This window comes from Varroa destructor, unplaced genomic scaffold (genome assembly GCF_002443255.2).
Source record: "Varroa destructor unplaced genomic scaffold, Vdes_3.0 BEIS01000006.1, whole genome shotgun sequence".
Classification (NCBI taxonomy): Eukaryota; Metazoa; Arthropoda; class Arachnida; order Mesostigmata; family Varroidae; genus Varroa; species Varroa destructor.
In genome coordinates, this window is record NW_019211459.1 from 20,124,614 (window position 1) to 20,147,748 (window position 23,135).

General features: G+C 42.0%; 1 protein-coding gene and 1 long non-coding RNA gene across 9 annotated transcripts in view; one reads left to right on the forward strand and one right to left on the reverse strand.

The window, feature by feature from the left end:
* The window catches only part of LOC111253517 (uncharacterized), a 116,469-nt gene that overhangs the window by 23,135 nt on the left and 70,199 nt on the right, over positions 1-23,135 (forward strand). The gene's annotated exons all lie outside the window — the stretch shown is intronic.
* Positions 1,023-22,411, reverse strand: LOC147754966 (uncharacterized). The gene is made up of 5 exons (XR_015330422.1): positions 20,382-22,411; positions 13,848-13,933; positions 12,158-12,211; positions 2,136-5,394; positions 1,023-1,914 (listed from the first exon to the last, which is right to left on the reverse strand). It is a non-coding gene; the product is annotated as an uncharacterized LOC147754966 (long non-coding RNA).

The window sequence follows — 23,135 nt, forward strand, 5'->3', positions numbered from 1 at the left end:
GTTTATTGGCAGGTCTACTGGCCTGGGGCCCAGCCTATAAATCGACTATGAAGCGAACCCTTTAGCGCAACGAGCCCATGGTCTTTCAGGAATGTTATTATTCAAAACGAACCCATCGGTTTTTGGAGTTCGACCTTCGAGCGTCGTAGTCTACCTTTTTCTGTTTTTAGTACCGAATTTAGGTGATAACAGCAGCAGGCCCTTGTTCAGATTTTCAGTGACGTTGACGAATGCATTCTAGGAAACATGAAAAGCTTCGGCGGTGCGGACGCTTGTTTTGACGAAGCCACCGGCTGGTCAGTATTTGCTGATCTCAGCGAGATCTGCTCCTCTGCCCATTTCAACGCTTCACGTACGGAACTGCGTAAGATCATGGGAGGACACTCAGATCAGTCAGGGCTCACGTAAAGACCACCAGCGCCGGCAATGGGCATGCTAGGTGACGAGAGTGGATGCACCGGCTGTACATACAATGGCACATCAGCATAAAATGCCAGTGCTGGATTTGATCAAATCCGATTGTAGCAAGACACTATCAGTCCGCTATGGCTGAAATACGATGTGTTAGTTTTACGTATTACGTCGTTTATCAGCAGTTCGAAACTGCGGAAGCTTTTGTCGATATGACGGATATATTAGTGTGATGTGTAATAAGTACTACCGCTTTTATAAGGCAAGAACCGTTTGAAAATATTTTGCCTATGCATTGCGCTTGAAAATTGAAGTTACTAAATTGGGTCTATTTCCCAATTTAGTCCCGGGCACCGGTTGTACAGTGTAATATTACAGTTAATTTTTTGTATAGAATTTTTATGTACGGAACTTTACATCTAATAAAGCAGTAACTTTATTTTAATAGAACTTCGGTACTCCTATAGTACCGTACAATGTATTCTAATAGAAGTCAAGAAAACACTTCGAATGATCGAAGTAGTAGCCACTGCATTTAGACATATGTAACACTAACGTTACAGAATTATAACATCGTATTAGGAAATAGAAATAATGTCAGGGTGCCCCTGTTATAGATAAGTTGAACGGCTTAATCCGCTCTTTTATTTCAATAACTTTGCATATCTCATGCCATTTTACCAAACTTACGATTTCAATCAAATTATAACCAATGGATCTACAAACATGGATGTCTATCGAAACATCGTCAACAGTATTGAAAATACACCGTTAACCTATTCCACTCGACCTTTATTTATGTAATATAACGATGCATCCTTCTAATTTGCAGGCCGAAATCGTCATACCTATCGCATGTGAATTTCTACAATGATACGTTAAGCGAACTCGTTAAACTGGTTTTACGTATCTGGTAGCCGCGAAAAAATCAAACGAATATAGCCCCCAAAAGCCTTCGAACAGCGGGCCAAGAGGTTGTAGTAATCAATGTTGCAATATTTGCCGTTACGGCTGTCAGACAAACGCTCCACTCAGCGCAATAAACCGGGGCTATTTTGTGCCACTACGTTGGCAAGGGCAACTAGGCTTACGCTGAACGTCGCTTTAGACGTAATCAGCTTTGTGCTGCGGACATACATTTTTGGCCAATTCATCTATGAACCGACGCATGAACCTTAAATTTCTGATTTCCTTAAAATCCCTGTCCAAAATAAATGTGTCAGTCTAGTCTGTCTGTTTTATACGATGAATAACACGAAATGATTTTCCACAGAGTCGGAACATCGACCTTGACCGTTACGACCGTAAATGCTTTTGCAAGGGCACTTCGTGGCTTTAGAGAGAGAGAGAGAGAGAGAGACAAAGAGGGAGAGAGAGAGAGAGAGAGAGAGAGAGAGGGGGGGGGGGGTGCAAGTGCTCCTGTTGAACGATTACAGTATATATATATATATAACACGTAAATTGCGACGACGAGCGGTGCCGTATTCACAAATCATATTGAAGCTGTTATTACCGGTAACAACAATGAGAAAAGTAGTTAGTTCGAAGTGATCGTAATAAAGATATACCTCTTAATGATCGGCCAATAGCAACACTGTCAAAACGCTTTCTTTTTCTAGGCTTATAGTAACAAATATTAAGCAATTATGAATAATTAAACCGTGCGAAAATAATTAAGCTGGCCTCAGTCAATGAGCGTCAGCTATAATGGGTTAGATACTTACCAATAGTACGTTCCTAATTATATTCTCGTATATGCAAAGTGAATTGTCCTACTGCTGCTGCTGCTGCTGCTGCTGCTGCTACTGCTGTACATCTAAGCGCCAATGGATGTTGTTAATACATCAAAAAAAAATTCATTTTTTAATAACTTGTTTCTGTGACTAATTGCCACTGCGCCTTACAAACAAATAGTGTCAACAGATATATAGCGTGGCGTCATGGCAGGGCAGTCGTCAACGTTCTTCTCGCCTGATGTTTCTGTTAGACCTTCTGAAACTGAATAAACTTCATAATTTTTGTCAACTGTACCACTGTTCTTCATCTATCTTAGTTATTCAAGCTCGATTATTTCTACTCTGAACTAAAATAAAAAGACTAGAAACGTTTTCGTTGATTTGGTTTGTAATAGATCTTCTGTCCTGCTGCTCTCGGGAGAGAGTTTCTGGCGTGTCCAGAAGAAAGTCGTATTGACACGTAATTCTTAGATAGCCTGAACTATGGTCACTTTATTTACCTTTGTATTGGCAGAACAGCGTTCCAGACAGGGTGTTGTCAATAACAGCTTAACCTGAAAGTAACGGATCCAGACTATACACAGCGTTTTCTTTGTTGAGGGCGCTTTAGATAGATAGATATATGATTTGTTGATATCAAACCTGACATTTAACAGAGCATTGTCTTTCGTTAAGTGATTATTTGACTAAACAATGTTAAGAGTCCTGAAATATTTTGCGTTGATATGTCCTGATCTCGTGATGTGATTCGGTAAATGTGTCTGATGTAATGAATCACCTATGAAATCGGCCTTAGAGGCATTTCAAGCAGGTCCTGAGAATGACATATTGACGCGTGCGAACACGTGGACACAGACGAACCTAAAATTTCGCTCTTTAATGAATTCAGTTTCTGTATGAATTGTCGCAACGGAAATTACCTCGTTGCCCACACGTAATGAAGTCGATGATATCGCTCGGCAGTACGTTGGGTGACGCCTCACGATGAACTACCGTTGCTGGTGTTAGTTTGTGGCATTACTTCTATACTGAACAGAATCAATCAGATAGAAATATAGAAAGCCTAGCGATTACCATGACGCATTACCTATATCCGCAACTGACATGGCTTGTAACTGATCCTTCTAAGAAAAGAAAATAACTACTATAATTACATGTCATCATGTCAGTTATCGGCGTCACCAGCCTGCTACGAGCTGAAGTTAATTAATGAAAGGCTTTTTCGGGCTCGACAACTTGTCAGTCAGCTTGACGGTGTCAAGTATGGGACGCTAGAAGGCAGTGTTTTTATGTACTTGAAAAAAACGTAAAAGCTGTATACGAGCGGCCGTCTCCTTACGCCGTGTTGACAATTACCGATCCTGAACGTCTTCAGCTACGATATGTGTATGCCGATATTCACTAATATTGATTTTTTTCCGGAAATTTTAGCTTTTTAAGTCATTCATGTATGGCTGCCGACTACATGATCGCAAGCAATTGACGCCTAGATTTTTCGTAGCTTTTAAAGTGTTAACGTGTTTGTATTCTACTAGACGCTCGACAAGGCCATACGAACGCGCGTATATATTACGTACCAGTCGTTAGCTCCTTTTGGGAACTTTGAGGCACTCTTCATACGAGCAGTGATTGTAATTTGACAAAGGTTTTTTTTTCAATGATAAGCTATAATTTTTTTTATTAAGCACATCCTCTCTGTGCCTAGTAGTAGTAATGGAAGGTCAACGATGGTACGTATCTGTCAAAACGTTGTATCACCTTCGTGGTCAATTAACTTTTTAGCCGCGGAGCAGATGTGTTCGCAACACGCCTGTTTGCCTTTCGTATTTATCAATGTGGATAATCAAATCAAATCAAGACCCCCCTTAGGCTGTTTTCTGAGCTTGGGTGACGCGCAAGGGATCCGATCGGCAAGCCGTCTGGCCTCCTTTAGGGACAACAAAGCTCAGTCGAATGGCCTCTGTCGAACGATGCGGTGAAAGCAGAAAGAAAGACCCCACCGGTGCATAGATAATATAATATATCTGCAACAATAACAACGGCGTCAGCATGGCCAAACGTCGGACTGCCTTTCGACGGACGATGTTTGTCGTCGAAAGCAACTCAAAGGTCACAAGTCTAAAGTTAAGATCACCCTCGCTTCGCCACCATTGCCACGGTCACTTCTACCCCAAGGCATTACCGGACACAGTAAGAATACTATAGAAAATCTAGCGGCGTTACTATTAGGAGAACAAACAATAAGATGATAATAATCCGGCGTAACGTGTAAACAGCAGAGGCCATTCGCTGACGCGATCGAAAGAAACGTCAGTCGGCCAGAGGAACACTTCGCAGAATTGGCGATGGAAAAGGTGAAAATAATTGAGGTATTCGCAGACTCATTAGGGTGTTAGTGAGTTTCCAGTAAATGCGCTGTATACGTCGTATCACAGGGGAGTGTACGGTGGTCTGCGGTGACTTTCGTTCCTACCGTCGATTCTGACAATCACGTTATCTCACCTGTATCCGCAATAGAGTATCAGTTAGGACCCCGTTTAGACCCGGTGACCTGGACATCGTTTTACTATGGCGTATTGTTGTGGCATATGATTTAACTGTGGATGTTTGCGCCCATTTTGGTTATCGGGGGTTGCGGTCGCTGTGGTAACGATTGCTATTTGCACAAAACGTACCAACGATGAATTAGCGAGCCGCTACGATTATGTTGAAATCAAATGAATGAGATCATGCTGTGGTGGGCTGAACAATTGCTGATGATGAATTAAGCCTGCAATTGTACGTTGCATAACAATCAAGCTTGATTAGTATACTTTATTGGGGACTGGCTTTTCTCCACCCCGCTGCTGGTCCCGTAGCTATACGATCCATCGGAAAAGGACGACGACCACATTAATAACAAACGAGGAATTGACTCCGCCCACATTCATTTCCCGTTCGTGCTATACATATGCTAGCGGTGGTGGTACGAGCACCATGGCGGCGGCAGTGATGATCGCATACGAGGTACTCAAAAGTGAATAGAAAAAAGTTACCGAAGCTGATGTTGACCTGAAACAAGTATGCCAGGTGTCTGGTGTTTGGCATTTCGAATGAGATGTAGTCGGACGCCTCGCCACTGACCGTTATTCATTCGTAGCGTCACCTAGTGACCTTTGTCACAGCTGGCAATGCTTCGTGCAGGTAACCGTTGCTTCTTGACAAGACGAAAAAGTTGGACTAGCCGAAGATGAACATGGCCTCTGTTCTAGGAAAACCGAACAAACAGAAAGGGCAGACCTGTATATACTTGACTATTCGATGCGAGTGACGCCATTTAATTGTACATGTATACAGATACTTTCTAGATAGTGCCAGCTGGCTCTAATAGAAGCATAGTGATTTTGTTCTATGACTTATGGGTGAATATCTGCAAATAATGACGAATTATTTCTGCGACCAAGCTTGCTCTAGCACGTATGGATACAATTATCCACTGAGAAAATTTACAGCTTCTTTTATTACGGTGTGCGTGCTAAAACCGTGTGTGCTATTACGTCGAGCTGTTTGTGTACATCTTATGCTAATAATTAATAATATTCTGATCTTTTTCTGTTTCAGGTAAACGCGTATTTCTGAATTTGCTGTTCTCATTGCCAGGCAAACCGATGATTGGTGTTCTGCAAATTAAGGCCTTCGAGTTTGACTGCTTTCTGTTTTGTACGAGGATGTACATATATTCTTCCAGTTCAAGGCCAACAGAATGCTACAACGAAACACAATCATCTAAATTAGTGTTGATACCTATAAGTTTAATAGATAAAAGTAAAATCATAGAAGGAGGACGCGCCTCGCCCTATGTTATCGGTACATCTATATCTCCACTCCCAGACCATGTGTGCGAGTGTGGAGATTTTCAACCTTTAACGCTGAAAAATAGGACAGTCTTTGGATAGTTAGGTGTCGAATTTGATAATGTAACCTTTATTAAATAGACGTACGTAGCGATGAAATCGTATTTGTACATATACGTGCCCAGGTAAAGCTAATAGCAAGCTACAGGATCTCAGTACGGTCAGTCTCTAGGACAACAAAATATGCGTAGAGATTTTCCCTTTCGTCGTCTTATTGTCTAAACGCAGTAATCTGAAGCTATATTAAGTATTACGGCCATAGATAAGTTACCACGGCCATAGATACTATACAGATAGGTGTTTAATAACTCTCGCCGTCATGAGCAGACATTTCCAGCTAAACGAGGCTTCACCAAAGGCCAATCCCCTTTTTTTCTTGTTAACATCCATCACTTGATTCCTGTTGCAACTGCCCATCGATATTGAGATAAAAGATTAGTGGTAACGATTCAGTGTAAGCTGCATTTAGAGTTAATGATGCATCTAGAGTGATATTTGCTACAGGCGGCAAGATCTCAATTCGATGTGACAGAGGGTGGTCTTCTATTCGATCTGATCCAACATATGATATAGGCAGCATACACGCCAGACTTCAGATCTTAGACGCGGCATGGACCTTTTTGATTGATGATTTTATACGTGAAAGAATTACTTGGCGAAGACTGAAAGTTTTGCGACTATAGAAGAAGACTATAGAAAGCTCCATGCTTGAGTTCCTTGCGGTTTGACCATTTGATGCCGGTGTCGTCAGCCTGTCGATTGACGAGGCAACGCCGTTCATCCACCGGTGACACTCATGTCCGTATTAGATTGTCGACGGCGGTGCTAGAGGCTCGCTATTGCTTGGACGCTGTGTTTTTTTCATGGCGTGTCAACGACGTCAAAAAATCATTGTGTGTCAAATGGAATCTCCCTGGTGTCGGATGCTGTTGCTTGTACATAACAGCTGTCGCTCTTGGTGCCCTATGGAACTATGAGGATGTCGTGCTATGGTGTTGGCGCGTGGCGGCGTGTCGCATGACCGATGTTCGATTTTGGCACGCTGATGATGAACGCCGCAGCCTGCCGCCGTAGCTTTTTCTTTTCGCGCCGAATATACTATAGAAGCACTTTATAGCAGTGTATTAGTGGCTGGGTATGGTTACATAGTGATTAAGACTAACGTTTACAAGCTTATCGGTGTAGCACTTTTATGCGCAGACGACGAACTTCAGGAGTTGGCGAAAACTTGCACGAACAAAAGGCCCGTTTCCGTAAATTATAATGTGATTACTGCGGCGGTCATCGCTGCGTATCCTGTCGCTCTGTTGGTTCTCGCCTAGTATGAGGAAATGTATCGTCCCGTCATATCGACTGCGTGGATTCCTCGCAGTCGACAACCGCACAAACGTCAAATCCCCCACGAGGCACGTCGAGTCGATGCCGACCTACGCAATCGCCTAAAAGTTTCTCGAGGACCAGCTTCAATTATTGTATGAATCATCGCAAAGCTTTTACTGGCCAACCGTGTAAAACCTGACAAACCGTCTCAGAGAGCAAGGCACCTCGACGATGACTCGAATGAAGCGAAAGAGTACACTACTGATTGCTAAAAAACCTGTATTTTGTTGTATAATCGTCATGTGCTGCTAGAGCGGACTTAACTAAAACATTAGTTTCAATGTAAATTATGAAAATATTGAAACTCCACTAAAAACGTCCTGCCCGTTCCTGTTCATGACGGTATAATTATCAAGGAAAACATTTTTCGACAGGGCGGCCCGTGAACTTTAACGGCAGCATTCGATTACGAGTGGATTTTCGGATATTCATATCGCGTCTAATCATCGTAGATCCATATTCAAGCTGATCTCAGTGCTTCTTATTAACTATTATATTTTGCATTTGGCTGAAGGTAATTGATTAGTGTGTCGCCACATCTTTGCCTGCTACGCTGAAGGTCGAGCGCCAACGTCTTCGACGTTTATGTACATAGCGTTCTCCATTGTGTATATAACAATAAAATATATCATAACTCAATACGATTCTGAGTGCTATATCGGTTAGTTAAAACATGACGCATGTGCCGCAGAACAAGAGTCCCCATTAAGGTACGCGAAGCAACGAGCTGACAGCCGCATGCGTAATAGAACTAAATAATTTCATTCTATGAAATGTACATCATTCAGAGGTCAGGTCGTCGTCGTCGTCGTACCGCTTTTCTGGATTATCAAGCCGTAAAAAGTCATTTTACGCCCTGACGCTACACAAAGGGGGCCCCCTATAGCAAGCCATATCTAATAAAATGAGGACACAGGCGTATTGTGTGTCGCATATATGTGTGTCTACGCTACGTAACGTTCGACACAGGAACTACTGTGTGTGGTTGGCCAGTCCTTCTGGGTCTGGTAGGCTGCGTATGTCGGAAACTCGTTGCATACATACGTATATACATAAACGCAAGCTCGCTGACGCTCGCCCGAACTGCAGAGACATATTGTATCTCAAAATTGGTAAATTAAACCGAATGGCGAAGCCAGCTGCGGCCACAATAGATGAAAAGGCTCGCTTGTAGCTGGCAAGCGTATAACGATGCGTCTCCTCTTGTGGATTACGATTATCAGCAATATGGCCAACGCTTGGTTCCATAGACTAAATCGTTCCTACCGACACGAGCGTTCACCACGCATCGTGCGTGTATATTAAAATTTTGTATTTTTGCGATACGGCGAATTTGTCGTTTGTACAGTGAGCCAGTTATTTGTGTACGATTAAACTGTACGTTTCGCTTAAAAATGTATTTTTCGCGGTATTATCACGCTACAACCAACATCGTCACCCTTTTCTATGAACATAAAATCTAGATTTGAATGGAAACTTCTTAACGTTAAACGTACGTCAGCAACTTAGCTGCCATAGGCCGTCGCCTCAATCCAGCTTAAAAGATTCTTGTCAACGAACAAATTCCGTCTGTAAGATGTTTTTTCTTTGTTGAAAACATCGGAGTGATCGATGCGACGATGTATTTTTGCGTATGGACTCGACGAAGTGGCGAACAAAGATCTACAGACACGGACCTAGGCCTTTTTGCTAATAGCTAGTACCGTTTATTACACTACTAGCCGTCGTCCCTCACGCAGACGACCAACACAACTAACTGAACCGTATGACAAATAAATATGTGTGCACTTAAAAAAGTACAACTAAAATTCGGTGATTTTTTCCTGAGCGGAATAGGTCACACTTTTTTTTTTGCTTAATTTTTCACCTTCTGACCTAGTTCCTCGATACAGGCGGGACTAAACCGGGCGATTCTCTCAGTGGACCACATACGGATCGTGGGCCCTCATACGACTACTAACGGCAAAAGTCCATAAAAAATGAAACATTTTCAAAAATGACACTTCATAATGGTCACAAACCACCATTGTAATTCCATCATTCTCACGAGGTCAATATCAAAATTGCTTAATACTCCGTTTTCTCGTATGCGTTGTCGTCCTTTGTCCATTGTGACACGGCATCAGTATCGTCGACCTAGCAGCAACGGATACCATCCCGTCGTTGTGGGCTAGGTCGTTCGATGCGCGTATTCATGCAGCTGTATTGACCCAATGCTGTTTTCAGTATACAAGATTACTTCAGACCGGTATGCTGGTCCACGATTTCGGAACAAGGCACTAAACAGTCCTTTATTAACCTCGACTCTGGTTCGTTACACGACAGCGTAATACTGCTGAAACGAAATCGATCTTATCGTGACGCCGACTGATCGTTACCGAAGTGGCAATTGGATATTGAATGGAATAGGTGATATCGCGAATTCAGTTTCTGAGTGTTTTTCGCACTCGTTGTGATTATTCTTGCTCGACGCCAAAAAGCCCCAGGGCTCGCTCTTCCGCCCGATTGAAGGTGATATAGACCGCACAGGGTATATGGGGCGAATACGAATTCCTCCTCTATCGATCACTATCTGATCGAGAAACTTTGTTTACTTTTTTTTCCTTTGTTTTTAAACGAACGATGCTGTTTTTCGTCGGAACGGCTATGTATAGCATTTGCACGCCGGCAATATCGAAGCTGTGTTTGTGATATCCAGTTGAAATTGTTTTGTTCACAGCATCAGGACATGTAGTTTAGAATTGGACAGCTGTGGTATCAAAGCCAACTTGAAGTCCCAATGCGCCTTATCTAGAATGGAAGTGATTTTCCAAGCCAGGTGGGTGGAAGAATAAGCGGAACGACGTAAACGCCGACATGTACTCTATATACCGTCATTCACTGAGACCAAGCGATCCATGTGCTGGTTGGTATCACGTGTGTGTATGAAGCCAAACGGATTCCTTTAAAAGGGGCAGAATCTATTTTCCGTCACTTACAATACAATACTCATCCTAACGTTTTCTCTTGCTAAGCATGTGCATAATAATATAATATATTCATGTAAGTTTAAACTGTCAGTACCAAGAAGAAGTTTACGAGACACTCTTCGTATCTCAGAACGTTTACAGCAGTGGCTATTGCAATATGATCAACTTATTGCCGAACTAAACTTTTCGGCAAATTTACGTACTATGCTCGGTGAGTTGACATCGTTTCCACGGTGCCAACTGGAACTTGTTACTTTTATCAATAAGCGACTCTTAAATAAATAGCTTCTTCAATGAAGATTCTGAAGAAAGGCCGGGTAACCGTCCTTCTACCAAGAATTCTATCCCAATAAAGTGCCGTCCACAGCCGCTCACTATACAGCGTAAATTCACAGGATTTAAGTTTATCAGCATTGAAATGTGTTTTTTTTTACGGTTGAAACACAAAGCAATCAACGTGCGCTTGAAAAGGCGCAGTTCAACTAAAACTTTCATCGGCCTGTAACAACCGACGAAAAAAATTCTGTGTTTAATAGCCAGCTCAGTAAATAAGTTTCAAGCAAAGGCAATCTGAATCTAAATCGATGTGGCCAAAAAAAAAACATTACAGCATCTGCATTGTTAGTACAAACATAGATTTTGTCAACGAAATTTTCTGTTCTCTTACAAACACACGAATTGATAATTATGCATGCTCGAGACGCACCTCATGACTACAAAAAAAAATACGTTGCCGCCGATGACGTTTCACTGACAACAAATGCTAATTGTTAGAAGTTCTGGCAATATAGCCTCGCAAAAATGCTTATTATACTTACAAGCAACCATCTCTAAGGGAGCACAACTTCAACTTCTACGCACACTTAGGTAAACATTTTTTTAAATACGCGTCACATGTTCGAAAAAAAAAAAAAAGAAAAAAAAAAGCCAAACCACCTACTTAAAATCCCAGTTGGAGACCCCAACGACGCATTGCTCCCCCGTAGTGCTGAATAGCTTATAAAGTTACTTATAAGTCAAGGTGTCCTGTAGTTTTAAAAATAATTGCTGCTATTCACTGTGAACACAAGTGTGATCCTTCTTGCAGACGATTCGACCCTGTGACAATGTCGCAGTTATTATGCATTTCCTCCTACCGTCAGGTAACCCAGTTGCCATCGCCCCACAGCAGAACAGTGTATAATATATCTTTCATAGTTCATACGGGCACCAAGCTGCCTCTAAATATGAAACTACAGTTACTTATTCCATGCTTGAGCGCGGCCTTTTATATAACGTGTAGAGTGTTGAATTCAAATAGGTTAACTTGTTCCTTCCTTTGAGGCGCGACCATAGATGACAGTAACGTGTGCTTCACGATTACTTTCACAGCAACGCTTGTCGGCCAAAGTAGGCCGCTCGAAAGCGTTCGAATCGCGATTTTTTCCCTTAATGAGTGAACATGCCCACTTGGGCATTACTGACAAAGAACGATCGAATGGGTACCAGAATTAATCAAGTTCCTTGGCTAGAAATCAGCCATGTCACGTTCTTATGATTCTGAGTGATCCATATTGTAGACTGATATATTTAGCACCAGCTCAGGCTGTTGGCAAACTACTTCTTTCCCACGATTCTATGATTTTACTTTGACACCTATCCTGATAAGGAAGCAGACAGACGTTTGTATACTATGAACAAACACGCGTATCATATATTTATAGTAGCATGTAATAGGTATCTTAGAGGTGTTAACTACTTGAAAAACTTTTAGTTGTTTAAATCTTACTTTTAAATCGTAGTGAATATTGTGAATGCCGTGAAACTATAGGTGTGTATACCTCTGTAAAAATGAAAAAAAAAAAAAAAAACAAAGAACATTTGTATTTCAGCCAAGACAATAGTCCGTATCCAGCCTAATTCTAAGCTCAATTTCATTTTCGGTACCGACAGAGAGAATCGAAGCATGAAGTGCTTCTACTTGTTTTATTAACTAACATGTCACTGCCAAGTGCACGTGTTCACTGTAACATAGATTAAGGTAAGACTGATAATCAACTGTTCCATGGGTCGCGTTACAGCGATATAACTAGTGCAAGTTTTCCGGATTTAACCAAGCGCTAACTTAAAATTGGTCTCATCCTCTCCGTTACGTTAGAAACGATAATACCTATCGGAACAGATGGAAACGATCCTTATAGAATAACGAATCTCCAAAGGAACGGTAAGTAAAATTAAGTTACCAGTATATCACTTTTCAGAAGCGCCATGCCTAGATATTTTCGGTCGACGATATACATATAATCTTTTTTTTTTTTTTTTTTTTTTCAATTTTGCTTTAGATAGAGACAGCAGAAAGGTAAGTGATGCTGCTGCGTCCTGTTTCGTGCCAAGTTCCGGTTAAGACGATACCCCCGTTGATTTTCAGTGCCTCTGGTTTACAGGATTCGATCTGTTCTCGTTGTCAGACAGCTGCCATTTGGTTCTAAAATGTCTGACATTTGCTGTGACTTAGATCTAGCCGATATTTGTATCGTTTTCCTTTTGTCGGCTGCGTCTGTTTCTTTGGCTTATGGCAGTAGCTCGAGTTGGTCGCACTGCCATATAGGCAAAATAGAAGATCTGTAAATCGAGAACAGAGGTCTTTCCATATTTTTGTTCAAAAAAATACTTTCTTTTTTTCACGGATCGGCTGCCTAAATGGCTCTCTCTGACCAAACAAAATTGGTGCTGCAAACCCTTACACCCACTAAAACCATATCTCTATCCCTTGTTCTCGGTTAGTATCACTACGGGCCGACAGTTGGGACAATATAGGAATAAGCGTCGATCTGTGGTGCGCCAAAGTGCTCCGTCCGTGTAGCAGATCGAAGTCAACGTGTGCCGACAAACATCGCTAATATATTTAGACCGGCGGACTAATACGGACCCATATATTAGATACATGTAGAAATATGAAACATACTCCAAGAAATAACATTTCTTATTGGCCCATGTGAATACACAAATAACAATCGAGGCCGCATTCGACTGTCATATCGGAGAATAAACATGGACACCAAAACTGATTCAAGCTGAATTTAACTACTCTACTACGACCAAAACATTCCCCCCACGGCTTCTTTGGCTCAGACGAGAGAAACTGTGCTGTAAAACTGCAGAAAATCCGAAGGCGAACGGAGACGGCAATAGAACTGGTAAGGTCGGTCAGTCGACGAACGTTAATCGCCACTCGATGCAAGCAACAATAACACCGATAATAACAGCAGCGAAAAAAAAAACAACCGCTAGCATAAAACGGAAAATGAATTATTTCTACAGATCGAGGGTTTCCGTGGCTTAACTTAAAATCAGAGTCCCTGTAATACGGTTAACTTTTTAACTTTGTTTGTTCATACCAGCTGTCTGACGAAATAGATCCTGGAGGCTGTTACACATATCGGGGTGTCACAACCATTTACAGGCACTATCTTACTTACAGATGAACTCGACTAATATCCACTTTGCTGATGTTCTATCGTTGACGCCTTTGCGGAACGTGTCGAGTGGGCCAGTGGACTCCTCCCTAGAAAGAATATTACGCAAGCGTCATTGTCAGTATAATTGGCGCGCAGCGTTTGAAAAGGACGACGAAACCCTCGATAACTCTAACGTGAATATCATCTGTGTGACTGTGACATGGCGTAAAGTATTGTCGTGTAAAAATTTTGCATTGGCGGCACTTCCACCAGACACGCAGTCGTCACACGAAGCACAGAAATAAGAGGCCGTTGTGGAGCGACGCGTTGGTCCTGATTAGGGAACAGCTTGATTGATTACATTTATTTGAATCAGGTTGCCCTTAGTTACGTACGAACGATGCAAATATCGCTCGAGCAAAAATCCTTTGTTGATAGCATCGTAGTTGCCGCATACTCAGCATTATATAATCATCATGCGACTATCTGTACACTGAATGCAGTATTCAGTCATGTAAACATCATATATATTTAAGTAGATTAGTGATGTAACCGCTCGAGTGCTGCGTGCGCCCAACTGTATGATTCCCACTTGCGTACGGTTGTCCAGTTAACATTACAAGGCAAAGAAATGAGCGTCCTCATGAAGCAGCTGCAAGTATTCACACAGAATAAAAATCGGCAAGGCGAAGTCCGTTTTCCCACATTATTGCTACCCCGCTCCCCACCTTTGACTCAGCCTACAGGCTGCACGCTGCCTTTTCATTGCTATGCTTCTTTGCTCTGTCAGTAAACAATGACCCGCTAGACAAAGCGCGCCTTGCTCCTCGGCGTAATACGCGGATCTGTAGGACATACAGCGATGACGGTCTGTTGCCGCAGGCTGCAGCGCCTGATAAAGTGATATCGATATTGCCTGTATCGCAAAGCACTATAGTGTATGGGGCGCTGACCAACGGAGTATTCCATTCGGTCGTCGCAAATTGTTCGCTGACGTAAAGATTCCTCCGTTAATATTCCTATATAAATCGGGACGTCTACCGGAGATGGAATTACTTATCGTCTGACGTATTCAGGCTTACCTTTCTCTGTGCTGATCGATTCGTTGACAACAATGATTTTATAAAGCTTGTTTTGCTCCGCAAACAAAAGCTTTCGAAGACAAAGATAACTATGCTCGCTTGTCGATGAGATCCTAGTCGCGCAAAGGTCGCGAACGCTCGCCTTGGAGGTTAGAGGTTACGTGGATTTATCGATACCAAAGCCTAAAGTTGCCACATAGTAAGCGACAAACGAAACCTATAAATACGGGGGGTTTACTGGGAACGATTTACGCGATTAAGGGGTCGACTCTTCACCTTTTTCCTCATCAAAATCAATTTCCTATCCTAACGAATAGATACATCCATTCATTGAATGTATGAATGAATTTCTTCAAAACCAATATGCGAATCAATATGGTTTCTGTTATAGCCGATGAAGACAGACGAGAATATAGCCAGCTACGACACCATGATGTCTGTTACCTTTACCCGTTTCTGTCGATTGTAACGAGCTGCTGCGGAGTTGTTTGTCGGAAGGGCCGGCCTAGACGCATGTCCACCGTTCGGATATTTGTATAACGACGGGTTCCCTTTTCGTTCGTAGTAACTTTGACGGTCATTAATCCTGTTGGCACATTAAGCTAGCTGCAGGTAAAGGAATCCTAGACAGAGCCGACCATGGGCGTCTCACCCGCTATTGATATCATTGGTATGGGACAGATAGTAACACCAAACGTGGCTGAACATCCACAGCCGCCGTAGTACAGTAACAAAAGGAAAAAAACAACAACAGCAGCAGTAGTAATACATATTGGATTCGTGAAAATTTTGTCTGCTGTCCATTATACATAAACATCGCTAGTCAATGAACTGTGGAAACGGATACGTAGAAGCGACGACTAATATAGCTTTCGATAACACGAGAGATCGCTTTCTAGGAGCGTGTACCGTCTCCATCTTTCACATTGCACTGAAAACAATTGATTTATATAATACAGACATTATGTTTGTGCGCATGTGTGAAACGGCAGAAACACTACCTCAGTGACGATTGCCACCCTAAATCAAATGGTTTCAACTATGGTGATGTTACCGATCAGGTACGTGGACGCTTTCGCTCCGTGGCTCGATACCGCACATTAGTAAATCGATGACGTAGCGAAAATCTTAACAAGTACCTAACAATGCCACAGCAGAACATTTGATCTTATTGTGGAGTGTCATCAATGATTATTGCGCCATTTTCTACTGTGCACTTATATTCCTGATGGGATGCCATTAAATGGAACAAATTCTCTTTGAACTATTGTTAAAAAATGTAATGCCACACAATATCCAGCTTAACAACAATATGTCAACAATATTGCGACGATTTCAGCGGCTCTGTCTGTTTTAAGGTGGTTTTCTTCGAAAGGCGCTTAGAGAGTGTTGTATTGACCATATCTAGTCTTTATATTGGCTAGCGTCAGCCGATAACTTTCCTATAGTCTATCCTCATTGATACCTAATGTTCAAACGTACGATTTCAGTAAACGTAAATTATCTTGGAGACATGTAAGACAAAGGTGAAAGGCCGCCATAATAAATAGCGTACAGCCGTCGTTCAAACAAAACACGTACACATATACGATTCAGTTTGTATAATTTAAACACAAAAAAAAACCAACCCATGTATCCTATAACCCAGCTTCCGTGCAATAATCACAGCATGGCCCTCACTCGGCTTCAGTTTGTGGCTATCGTCGAAAGAAAAAAAGAATGGAACCAGGAGCGTTGCCAGGGGATCTCGTGATTGATGCAGCCCTTAACAAACAGTAAAATTGGCCTGTTCGCTCGTCAGTGCATCAGCTTCTTACATAACGAATGGCCCAAAAGGACTTTCCCCCGTGAGCGTTCGTAGTCGTTCTTGTTGAATGGTTACAACTTCCACAAGAAGCCCTAACAATCAATATTGTTAGATAGTGAGCAATTCGCGAACAACTGTTGGCCGTATGAAGGCCGAAGGCAGGGAGGCCAAACATTCAAGATGAGCCGAATCTTCACGCTGAATCGAAATAATCTCGCTGGTTCATACATGTCGCGCAATGTTAAGAAGATGATAGGTTAACTATGTACTGGCCTTCTTTGTACTGAACTTACGTTAATCGACATGGGAGCTAGTTGACACTTCAGCGCGCTGCTCTGTAGGCTAGTAGTGCGATTCGGGAACTGGGAGGTTGGAAAAAGCCCGCTTAAAAATTGTAGACTTGAAAAGAAGTGGATTGGTATATAACAAGTTGTCCTAAAAGTACTTATGTTTGCATTTAGGGAACGATGCGTTCCTAGTACGTATAATATAGGAGCATGATCTAGATGAATGAAGATGGAACGACTAATTGTAGACAAGTTGCGGACGTTGGTTTTAGTGGCAACAAAAATACTATAAATCGTCTTCGTAAAATGTTTTTGAAGTCGCCTGGATAACGGCGCTATGTTCGAAAGCAGTTTCGCTTTTGTCGACCATTGAAATATAAGTAAAGTCTAAGGGAGAGATAATTAAATCTATTTTACACACGTACTAGTTGTGCCATAACACGTTTAAACAAGTGGCCATTCAATCCGGATCGTATCAGATCATAATTCCGATGACAGTTTCAGATAGTGGCACCGCTAATAACACTTCTAATTGAAACCTGCCACTGTCTAGAAGGCGTGTTATCTCGTGTTTGGTTTCCATAGGTCGTATCATTTTTGTCTACTATTAATAAAATGCGCAAACAATTAGCCAATCACCGCTTGCTATCAATAGATTAGTGGCTGCTTGGCCAAGTTTACTATAGCTTAAGGGTCAACCCGACATGAGGGTCCTATATTTAGATAGTATCTCTTTGAGAACTGCCTTCCATAGGCTGAAATTGTTTCGCTGATAAAGTCAACGTTTTAATCGTTTTTAATCAACAAGAGGCATTAATAAATACTAAAAAATAACACATTGTATTGCATCTACCCGTAGACCGTGCGAAATATTAATTCTTTGTCGAAAGCCACAGGCTAGTGTGGTATGAAGATATGAAACAACAGATTTAGAAAAGCACAAATAGGACAGGCGTTTTGAAGGCACCGTGATTTTTTTCTCAAGGCTTCGAAATACCATATCGATTATTGTTCCCTTATTTGTACTAACGCAATGGAACAAGTTTCCTCAATAACACAAAAAAGAACGACACTCGAATAGAAGTTGCTATTGTGTACGTAGCTTCCAGGCACGATGGGCAGAAAAACACTATTAACTTGGATAATCGAATTCTCTAGCATTTCTGCTAAGCGCTAAATGTGATTTTTCGCTTTTAGGTAAGTTACTGTAGAACGAGCACAATATTCGGCCCGCAATCCTACCTGAATATGCCTGCTTACCTTTGTAACAGGCCGGATTCGGCTAGAAGGTGTGAGGAAGATCGAGTTCCTGATAGCACTGGCTGTTTGAGATTAGTGCGTTCGCTTTGAAATATGGCTGCCATTATCAGCTGTTATTATATTATAGCGCAATAATAGTGAAGCGCTGACTGATCAAATACGTCGAAATACGTCATACGTTGAAAATAATCTTGTTAATGGTTTCTGGTGTATAGAAAACTATCGTTTAAATTTTTCCCTATTTGGCGGCTCGTTCTGTTTTTCTGACTGCAACAACGTTCATTTTTCGCTTCATGACTTCAACGTGCATTTTTATATAGGCAATTTGGCGATCAACAGCTCTTCTAATTAATAAGTCATTATCATCAATTAAGTGGACAGCCTGAAAGTGACAGAATAATGGATGTCCTGCTGTGCTGAATCTAGTGCCATAATCGAACCCTCTTCCCATCCATTTTAGTGTCGTTTTTGTCTCTCTAAGTCTGCTCAAGTATCACAAAAATATCGATTTCAACGGGTGACAATGTCCAAGTTACTCAATTTCAGCTCAGTATATCTCACTTTCTCTTATCATTATGGTACCACGTTCTATTGACGCTCCTCTATGAACAGCAGTGATCAAACCCGCAACCTATATCCTACAATTGTATTGTATAAGGAAAAACTGTCTATATGAAGATACATATGGATGCGATGACGATTACCGTGACACAGCGCTTCGTCGACAAACGTCGTCTTAAGCCAATAGATACCTATGCGGTACTCGCCCTGTCCAATACTGCCTCGTCGATTGCTCACCTTTATTACCATAATAATAATTTTGTAATAATAATAATAATTATTATTATTGCAGCAGCTGTTGATGTTATTCTGATCATGATTAAAAAACGTCGAAATGTTCACATATTCCCACAACCCCACTCTTACTGCCGCTGCTGTAATTCCTACGGTAAAACGCCGCGGCAGACGCAGCAGCAGACGCAAGAACGTCACATAGGGCACGACCGCGCAAAGGTAAAGGTACCCCTCACCCATCCATCCCCCGTTGTGTTGTAGTCGTCGCTGACGATCCGTTGGCAACTGCAAAAAAACAGCAATGGCCGTCAATGCAAGAGCAGCGGCCGAGACAACAACAGATTCCATAGCGACAAATGCAGCAGGAGTAGCAGTCGGAACAGGAGGACTACTAAAAAAACAAGGTGAATAGGATGAACCCGGTGACGAAAAACAAGAGCAAAATAACGGAGTAGCGGGGGTGGGCCGAAGGTGGAGGGGGTGACAAATTTGCCGGAATGTCCCCAGTGAAAGCAGTGGCATCGGCCGTGGTAGCCATACGTTCGCTGCTTCGCGGTCACGAACTCAGCCTTCCAATGCAGCTGTCGAATTCGCTTTGGCTTTCAGTTTATGGTCGGGGCTTTAATGGACGGACCAATAAATCGGCAGCAAAGGAAGAACGCCACTGACAAGTGCCTACCCAACAAAACATGACGGGTACGACATTCAAGCGGGCACACAGTTAGCAAATTGATTAGAGGTTTTTGTATTGCAGAGGCAGATGCTTATGGCTAGCCTATGGTGCTTGAGATGATGGCACTGCTGGAGAAATGTAAATTACCCACCTATCCTTTCTGCAGTTGGTCTCAGGGGACACACTCTGACTTATCGGTGGATGAACATACTAATACGGATAAGTAAACCGCAGGGTTCAGTGAGCAATAATGAAACGAATGGGCTTAAAAGAGATTCATGTTCTGCCCTTGGACGTATGCGACGTTAGAAATCTACGGAAAATATATAATACAATCAAATGTGGATGGCCGATATTGCCATACATGTTTTTTAGGGTAAGTTAACTGTAGTAGCTTTTTGCCGTTATAAAATCTAATGATAGGGATTCAATTATGAACAAGGAGATTCTCGCCTGATAACGATTGACGGCATTGTTCAGGTTGTATATGAATTAACATTAAGTGATAGTGTTATCTGCTACGGATTTCATCATCATCGTGTGCTCAAGGACATTTTTGAACGGCCGGCACAAATACATGTAACACAGTGCAAAGATTAGATAATGATTTTAATATACATGATAATTAAAAAGAGGTCCAAGCTATCTTGCCTTTAGTACGCGATCGTTGGTCTGCGCATCTCATCTGCTGTGAACAAATCCCTCCAAGTAGCGACAGGCGCCGTATACATTATCAATTCTATATATCAATTAAATATATCCGAATGTATATGAGTCGTATGCAGAAAGCAACGTCGAGAAGAAGGGACCTGGCGAGGTCGTTGAAGTAACGTGAAGGGTGAACGTCCGCTTTACCTCAAACATATATTCACCAATAAAGTTAAACAGTTAATGATCCGACATGGCTTTAGGCCATAGGTGAGGTAATAATCCCTAATGAAGAGACCCGAGAGAAAAATCGGACTCGCTCAAGCGAGCGTTCACGTCAAGGAACAACGTAACGTCTTCAAATCACCAACAAAACGATGTTATAACAAATGGACCTATGCAACTTCTTCTTCACGCTTTCCAATGGCTGATCGTTGTATTGTAACTATTACAGATAACATGATTGATTGACTGATTAAGAAGTTCATTATTTCTTTATGCGGCCTACTGTGTAACTAGATGACAACGTTTCTCGTATCGACACGACGGATACGTAGACGTCTTTATGAATACTTGCGGATAACTGTGAGTCGCAAAGGGCAACAGAAACTCGGCGGCCAGACCATTACGGCAACCAATAAATTAGTATAGCATTCACGATGGGTGCTACTACGGTGAGAACATCGGTACCGTTACTAGCTGAAACAAACTGAGTAAAGTTATCAGCTGTATGTAGTGATCGATCTATACATTAAGCAATGCGATGATCGTAATAGAATAAGCCCAGTCTTTTGGCTTAAACATCGCGTCAACTAATCATTATTGTAGACGAGTAATTCTGCCCCAGCATTGATGGGGGACATCGAACGATTGTGCGATCTCTCGATATTGCCACACGTTCTCAACTTTGACCTATATGTAGCAAAACTTCGATGAGAGCAAACTGCAAACGGACATTTCTATGGCGTTCTACGAATGTTTTCAAATCATTGCACTATACTTGTTCATCAGTTTTTTTATATATACAAATATTTAATCTTTGCCATGATTCCTTACAATTCGCAGGATGCTTCCTTTTGCAAACTATCGTAACAATTCAACTGACTATTATCTCTGTTATCCAGCTGACGGCACCCTTTCGTAACGGAGGGTGCTTAAGCGACTTCAAGACATCGCAGGTGTCCGCTGCATGCGGTCATTCAATTTGCTTTCAGTTCAAAAGAGATATCACATCTACCCACACATAATATCTACTGTGTTGTAATCGCCATGGCATGCGCTTCTTCGTCGTAGATTGCATAAACAACACTAGCAGAAAGTCCTTTCCAGGGTGGAAGTCAGTCGTTAACTTTCTCTTCCAGTTAGAACGCTGTCGCCATTTTTTTCCCAAACGACGTCTGATTACCGTACGCACAAACAGATAAAGGAACAACCAACTGCAGCTGGCTCCAAAGCTGAATTTAAATTTAGGCACGACCTAAAATTAATGTTCGGGTAAGCACATGCGCGTCACCCTTGAACACGAATATGTTCAACTTCTGCTGATGATTCGACCTTTTTTCTAGCGTCCTATGCTATCCTCGAACCAGTACCGCTATATAATGTCTACATAACGTTGCGTAATTGTTAACTGTATAGAACGGCTTACGCGTGCGCTACGAATGCCTAAAGGCAGTAATCATGAGTGAGCTTAGCGAACCAGTCGACAGATTCTTCCGTTCCTTGCAAGATCGCCCGTCGTTATCTGCGCGAAGGAAAATGCAAAGCAGCATAGGAAATGATAAGACGGGGCATATACACTGCTTTAGATTCATGCAGGTGGAACAACGGCGGCAAAGGCCGCTCCAGGAGTCATCGAAACGGATGACGCAGAACGTTCGAGCGAATCTAGCCTGTTCGCCTATACGACCGGCCATGTTTTATAACGTCGTGAGCGATTTTTGCTGGTGGTGATAGGCTGATAATGAGTAAGAAAACGAAGGCTTATTTGCAAGCCAACATCAGCTGGTGCTATCGTGGAAGCAAGCCCCGTGTCCGATCTAATTAGCCCGCCATTTGCCTCTGTTTGGCCAAGACTCAGAAACAAATGCAAAACAAGTAGCACACCGTTACTGATTACGATGCGGCTTTTGGCTGGGGCCATATTCATGGCTCTTTTTGCTATTCTCGACACTGAAGCTGACGACGCAACTGTAGAATATGGCCGCAATAGTTGCAGTATCAGTTGCAACGGGGGGCTCAAGCTGGGAAGCATTCGAAACCGCAATTACGCCAATGACAGGTTAACGTGTGAGCCAATTCCTAATTACTATATATATATATACATACATACATATATAGGGTGTTTCAAAAAGTGTTTACATAGTTTGAATGATCATAATTTCAGTTTTTATTCAGATTATTAATATATAATATATTTACATTGGAAAATAGTCTACCTAAAATGTACAACTTTTTTTCTCGCTATCGCCGACACTCATAATTATTACCGTTCTCGTCACTGAAAACACTAGGCCATTGGTTATAAATTCAATTGTTACCTTTAAATCATCACATGTCGTCGGTTTTCTTAGGCGTAAACTTTCCCTTTAAGGTAGAGTCTCAGAAAAATCCATTGGCGTAAGGCGTATGGAATGGACGGGGCTTTGTATTGCATAGGGCCTTTTTGCCCGACCCATCTGTTTGGAAGATTCTCATCAAAATATGCTCATACACCATGATAATAGTATGCATGTGCTACGTCCTGTTCGAAGTTAA